Here is a 7697-nt window from a genome sequence, read left to right on the forward strand (position 1 = left end):
GATCAACAACAATAATAATAACTACAACAACAACAACAAGGTCAACAAAAGGAAAATACTAGGAAGGGTGTCTCCAGCCATGCAGAGTGTCACTCCAGTGTCTGAGAGCTCATGACATTGTTTCTGGGGCTGGCAGTGTGATGTCATCATACATAAGCCTGGAACTGGACAACCAGTGAAGTTGAAAAAGGGAAGATTTTTCCCCCACTGGAAAGAGAGGGGAAATAATGCATGTGGGATGGGAAGGTGGGGACATATATTTTCTATCTGAACTCTTTTTCAGCCACCACATTCCAGATGCTAAAATGATGCTAACCTGACTTCCCTGGGCAAGTGACCCCACCAATATGTCCTGGAGCTCCGCTTCCCCAGAGCCCTGCCCCACTAGGGAAAGAGAGAGGCAGGCTGGGAGTATGGATCCGCCTGCCAACGCCCATGTTCAGCGGGGAAGCAATGACAGAAGCCAGACCTTCCACCTTCTGCATCCCATGATGACCCCGGGTCCATATTCCCAGAGGGATAAAGAATAATAGAAAGCTTTTTTTAGATGAGTGGCTGAGCAAGTTGTGGTATATATACACAATGGAATACTTACTACTCAGCTATTAAAATGGTGATTTCACCATTGTCAGCCCATCATGGATGGAGCTTGAAGAAATCATGTTAAGTGAAATAAGTCAGAAACAGAAGGAGGAATATGGGATGATCTCACTAACAGGCAGTAGTTGAAAAACAAGATCAAAAGAGAAAACACAAGTCGAACCTGAACTGGAGTTGGTGTATTGCACCCAAGTAAAGGACTCTGGGGTGTGTGTGTGGGGGGAGAGAACAGGTCCTGGCAAAGGATGACAGAGGACCTAGCGGGGGTTGAACTGTTATGTGGAAAACTGAGAAATGTTATGCATGTACAAACTATTGTATTTACTGTCAACTGGAAAACATTAATCCCCCAGTAAAGAAACTTTTGAAAAAAAAGAGTAATAGGAAAGCTTTCAAGCTGGAATATGGAGTTCTGGTGGTGGGAACTGTGTGGAGTTGTACCCCTTGTAACCTATGGTCTTATCAATATTCCATTTTATAAATAAGAATTTAAAAGAAAAAAGAAAAGAACCTATGTGGGATGGGAGGGTGGGGACCATCAGAAGGAACTTATGTTTGACTTACCATAAGATGGCCACAGGCAGAAATATATGTGGCCGGCAGGTAGCTCAGTGCATAGAGTGAATGCCTTCGCATGCATGAGGCCCTGGCTTCCATCCCCACCACCACGTGGAAGCACTGTGGACAATTCTGAGGGAACTCCATGAATGACAGAGCAGGACTGTGGTGCCTCTCTCAGTTTCCTCTTCTTTCTCCTCTCCTCCTTCCTCTCTTATATATAGAATAAAGCATGGAAGTAAAGCAAATGCAAGAAGCCCTGAATTCAGTTATTAGTGATGCACGTAAAAGAAGAAGGAAGTGCTTATAGAAATGCGTCTATGCAGCAGTCAGTGGACACGCAGGTCTATGGTGGGATGACCAGGAAGAAAGTTCATTCCTCCTGCACACTTCGCACCTGGAGCTTGGTCTCTGAAATCCTTCTCCTAGGGAAGGAGCAGGGCTTCCTGGGAAGATCCCACGGTCAAGGAGGGAATATTCAAGGCTAGAGCATCTTTCTATCTTTCTTAAAAAGGAATTTATTATTGCTTTCACGATGTTTTACAAGACTGGAAGACTACAAGGATATAGCTCCACCACACCCACCACCAAACTTCTGTGTCCCTCCACCATCCCATGGTGATAACTACCACAGTCCTCACAAAGTCTTAGAGGCAGTTTGGCAGGTTTTTCTCATTCATATGTTTTAGTTCTCTATATTCCACATATGGATGAAACCATCCAGTAGTTGTATTTCATTTCCTTGTTTCCTTTATTGGAGTAACCACCTCAGAGTCCATCTATTTTGTTCCCAAGAATACAATAACTTTCTTTCTTTCTTTCTTTCTTTCTTTCTTTCTTTCTTTCTTTCTTTCTTTCTTTCTTTCTTTTCTTTTCTTTTCTTTCTTTCTTTCTTTCTTTCTTTTCCCTTTTGTTGCCCTTGTTGTTTTTTATTGTTGTAGTTATTATTGTTGTTGTTATTGATGCCGTCGTTGTTGAATAGGACAGAGAGAAATGGAGGGAGGAGGGGAAGACAGAGAGGAGGAGAGAAAGATAGACACCTGTACACTTGTTTCACCGCCTGTGAAGCGACTCCCCTGCAGGTGGGGGGCTCGAACCAGGATCCTGATGCCGGTCCTTGTGCTTCTGTGCTTAACCCGCTGTGCTACCGCCCGACTCCCGTCAGAATACACTATCTTTTTTGAGACCGCAACTAGTATTCCATTCAATATGCCCATAGCTTCTTTAGCCAGTCATGTACTGATGGGCATTGAGACTGTGTCCACTCGTTGGCTATTGTGAATAGTGCCGCTATGAACACAAGGGTGCATATGTCCTTTTGCATTAGTGTTTTCACGCCCCTCAGACAAATGCCTAAGAGTAACATTGCTGGATCACAAGGTGTTTCATCTCTGTCCAAGGACTCTCCATACTGTTTTCGGAAGAGGCTGCACCAGTCTGTCTTCTCTGTGTCTCCCAGAGTGGCGTGATCACGCTTGTTGTGCAAGGCTCCACACACATACACGGCAATTAATACATGCAGACATGGGTATGTGCATACATAGCTACATACACATACCAACCTTTGTAGGCAAATCCCCCATGGTCTCTGTCATGGGTAGGTTCTCAGCCCTCTATCATCCACAGCTGCCTCCGTTTACCCCAGGGGTCTAGTTTCTGCTAGGGGTGTCCTCATCCTCCTACGGTATTCTCTACACAGTACCAGGGCACCCCGGGCCCCAGGCAGAGGCAGGAGACAGTCCCGCAGGACACAACCTATCTTGGTTTCTCTTGGCCCTTGTCCTCAAGGTCCTTGCTGGAGGTCTCTGTCTCTTCCAGACTATCCCTGCATGATCAGAGATGGGGACCTCCTTGTTCCCAGAAGCCTAATCCCAGCCACGGGATCTTGGGGGAAGAGAAACCCCTGTAGGCTCCTTCCTCATTGTCTCCCCAAATTTAGGCCCCACTCTGTCCTGTAATTCACCCAGGAGGGAGACACAGTTCTATTGCAAATGAGGTCCATGCTTGCACAGCCTAGTTCTGGGGCTCAGCCAGCTTCGGCCATACACACCCTGAACCTCAACAAAGCGTAACCTGTCCTTCCTCCCAAAGACCCAATCCTCTTTATCTGTGCAGCTCAGAGGGCTCAGAAGAGAAGTTAACCTCTCTACCAAGGCATATACCTGGCCATAGCACTGAGTCTCACCTTACCCAGGGAGCCCCATATAAGCCCCCCACCCCATTATAAGGCCACCACCATACTCAGCTGCCTCTCTCCCCTGGGGTTCAGCCCTTTGGGAAGGTCAGCCAGGTTCCGTCCCCCTCTCGAGCAGCCCAGGATTTGCCAAGCCCCTTTCCTGGTTAGGCAGGAGTTGAGTGTGAGCAGGGAAGCTGGCCTGTCCCCCAGTCCCTGGCTTATCAGCTGGCTGGAAAGTGGGGCAGTGGCTGGCCCAACCAGTTCCCTATCAAGAGTAGGAGGTTGGGCTGGATTCACACTCTCTGCACCTTCTGTGCTTCAGCCCTTCCCCTGGGACAGGGGCAGGAAGTGGCTTCCTAGTCACTGGCCAGCACTGACCTACCAGGCAGGACCTGGTGTCTGGGGTCACAGCCAAGTGAGCCGCATATGCCTGAGCCTGTCGGAGCTCAGGGGACTTCTGAGACTAAGAGCCTGATCTTCCTCGTGGCTTGATTTCACTCCTAGGGACTATCACTTCTGTAGTTCTCATTCCCAGTTTAGGGGATCACCAGGCAGTGGGCAATATGCCGAGTGCAGCTTAAGAGTTTTACCATCTATCTGGCTGGCATGGAGCTGAGGAGGATGTGCCTTGAAAGCCCGAGGCCCCAAGGTTCGATTCCCAACACCACACAACATGGCGGAGCAGTCCTCTACTGTTTTTATTCATTCATTCATTTACTTATTTTTAAGAAAACAGGGGTATAATTCCATACAGTTCCCACCACTAGAGTTTCATGTTCCATCACCTCCATTGGAAGCTTCCCTATTTGTTATCCCTCTGGGAGTATGAACCAAAATTCTTTATGGAGTGGAGAAGGTGGAAGGTAATTGCTTCTGTAATCGCTTCTCTGCTGAAAATGGACATTGGCAGGTCAATCCATACCCCAGACTCTTTCTATCTTTCCATAGTGGGGTAAAGTTCCGGGGAAGTGGGGTTCTAGGACACATTAGTGAGGTCATCTGCCCAGAGAAGTCAGGATGGAATTCTGGTAGCATCTGCAATTTGGTGGCTGAAAGACAGTATGATATAAAGCAGGACAAATTGTCTAATAAACAGGAACCAAAAGGTAGAAATAGAGCAGATGAAATTTGAGGTCTTTGAGTGGGAAGAAGCTAGGAAGACTTTTTTAGGTGTGATCCAAGGAGCCCATGACTTTAGTAATTTTTACCTGAGCCCGAAAGCTAACATGCAGGTGAACTAAAAACATTGTCTGGAAAGATGGTGTCAGAGTTGAGAATAGGACGAGAAAGCTGGATTAGGGCAGAGAGTAGCTCCCAAACATGAGGAAAGTATATAAATACCATCAACTGTTAACCCATTGATCTGACCTCGGGCTCATGCCTATTCATATTTAGCATAGGAATCTGTGTAACCTCTGCATCCCTGTCAGCCTGAGCTCACAGTGTTGGGCATTAAGCCAGGCCCCTGCCCCCCCCCCCCCGCTCTATACTGCATTACCGATACTAAGGCCTATTTACATAATCATTGTTTTGCCAGAAAGCTCCCCATCCATCCCATTGATCTATCTTCTTTCTACCTCGAGATCCGCCCTGCCTGCGAGATCCGCCCTGCCTGCACGGTACCACTAATCCCTCCGGCTAAAACCCTCGCAACAGTTGCTAAGGAAGCTTCTACCTTCCCAGCAGTGCTTTTGCCTTTCTCCACCCCCTTTCCCAGCCATTTCCATTTCCGATTTGCCACTCTGGTTTTATCCTATAAAAGCATTGGCTCTCTGATCAATAGATCCTTTTGCATGACCACGCTGCCACAAGTTCCTGAGTCATCTATCTCCCGTGTCGCTGAGTGAGTAGCAGCCCAGGCTGAGTCCAGTCGAGTTCTCTCCAACCCAGAGAGCACGTGCCCTGGGAAGAGTCACCCCCACGCTAGCCCGGCATCACAGTCCATGGTCACTGCTGAGAACATTCTAGGCTGCACTCATTTCAGGACCCGTCTTCCTCAAGTGGCAGAGCATGTTGACCCAGCCTCCCTTCAGAGAATGAGGCCATCCCTGCCATTGCTGTTCTGCATTGAGGGCAAGGTCCTGGAGAGGCCCACAAGAGGACTTAATAATGTTGTTCCTGATGGAAGTGATCAGTGATGGTGGAGAAAGGGATCTACTAGAGGTCTAGGCCCATAATGTCTATGTGGGAATCCCAGGATTCCCTGTACTCTCATAAAATAAATAAACCTTAAAGCAAATGTGTATTCCCACTTCACAAAGTCACCCTCCTATTTCATCAGTATGTGGTCAAACGTCCCTCATTTCAAATTATATATAGTCTGCACTGGCTAGGGTTGTTGTAACAGATACCCCAACACGAGTGACTGAACTGAAGACAAAGCTGGGGACCAAGGACCAGGTGTGGGCGAGGTTGGTGCACGCTGAGAATCGGGAGGGCAAATTAGCTGCATGTGTCTCCTTGGCTTCCCTGGCTGCCTGGTGGCCATTAACATTCCTGGCTCTGTATCTCCATGGACGGTGGTGTCCCTAGTGGTCTTCCAACAGACTGGACCACGTGATTCAGCTGAACCCCAGGAAATACTCTACATTCCCTTCACCCTCCTTCCCAGTACCCCTGAGAGGCAAAACCCCATAGTCAGACCCTGAAGGTAGCATGCCCCCATATACTGCTGTAAACAATTTGGGGCATTGCCAGAGAGACAGAGTGATGGTTATGCACAAGATTTTCATGCCTGAGTCTCTGATCCCAGGTTCAATCTCCAGCACCATCAAAAGCCACTCTGCATCTCTCTCCCTCTGCATCTCTCTCCCTCTGTATCTCTCTCTCTCTCTAAAATAAAATAAACAAGGGGGCCAGGAGATGGTGCACCTGGATGAGTGCACGTTACAATATGCAAGGACCAGGGTGTGAGCCCCTGGTCCCCACCTACAAGGGGGAAAGCTTTGCAAGTGGCAAAGCAGTGCTGCAGGTGTCTCTCTATCTCCTCTCCCATCTTGATTTCTGTCTCTATCCAATAAGTTAATATTAAAAAATTAATTTTTAAACATTTTTAAAAATAAATAAAAAAAATATTTTTAAATAAATAACAGGACATCCGTATGTGCTGAAAACCGCCCCCCTCCAAACCCCACAGCTGTTCAGATTCCTCAGACACATGTTTCACTGGAAATGACATCTGCGTGGTCATCACGGAGATCTCCCAGCTCCTGGTCCCAGCCATCTGCCTCCATTCTGCTCAGCGCCCACCGGGGAAGAGGACAGTCAGTGCCTCCGAGGCCAGGTGGTCGTGCGCCTAGTTGGGCACACAGCGCACTAGGATCCTGGTTGGCTCAGATCCCCAGTCCCTATCTGCAAGGGGAAAGTCTCAAAGCTGTGAACCAGGGTTGCAGGTCTCTCTCCCTCTCTCTTCTTTGTCTCTCTCTCCCCCCCTCTCTCTATCTCCACCTCCCCTCTCAATTTCTTTCTGTCCTATCAAATAAAAAAAATTTAAAAAGGAAAAAAAATCAGTTGCTGGGAGCAGTGAATTTATCCTGCCCCAGCTAGCCCCAGTGATAACCCTGATGGAACGATGATGATGATGGTGATGATGACTTGCACTCCCAAGCCCCAGGTTCAATACCCAGCGCTACCCTATGCCAAGGTCAAGGGGTGCTCTCTCCTTTCTCTCTCTCCCCACACCCATTGTCTATTCCTAATAAATAAATTAGCAGCGGACTCTTATTCTGGTCATCGAGATCTCATCTTCTGAGCTGCTTTTGGAAGTCAATTCCCCTTTAAGACATGACTTGACTTGACTTAGTGTTGTATTGTTGTTTTTAATCTCAGGGTAAGCTCAGGTTTCCAGCTCCCCTGTGGCTACACACACACACACACACACACACACACACACACACACACACATCCCTACTGCTAGCACTCTGCCCTGGTGTGGGCACATAGGCTGTGGCCAGTGAACCCCCACTGACACATCACCCCACACAGTGGACAGAGGATGCCCTCTGGGTGTCTGGACAAAGGCAGAGTGGTAGGTGCCTGTCACTCTGACACCATCCAGATTATGTTCACTGTCCCAAAAGGCCTGTGCACCATCAGCTCATCCTTTCCTCCAGGGAACTACTGAACCCCCCCCCCATTTATTTTACCAATAGAGAGTGAGACAGAAGCGAGTCACCTGCAGCACTGCTTCACACTTGTGAAATTTCTCCCTTACAAGTGGGGATTGGAAGCTTGAACCTAAGTCCTCATAGTAACCTGTACTCTCTACTGGATGTGGTGTGACACCACCTGCCACCCTAGGATAATCTATTTAAAAAAATTTTTTTTTGTTTATTTATTTTGGATAGAGACAAAGACATTGAGA

Source organism: Erinaceus europaeus, chromosome 21 (assembly GCF_950295315.1).
Source record: "Erinaceus europaeus chromosome 21, mEriEur2.1, whole genome shotgun sequence".
NCBI classification, from domain to species: domain Eukaryota; kingdom Metazoa; phylum Chordata; class Mammalia; order Eulipotyphla; family Erinaceidae; genus Erinaceus; species Erinaceus europaeus.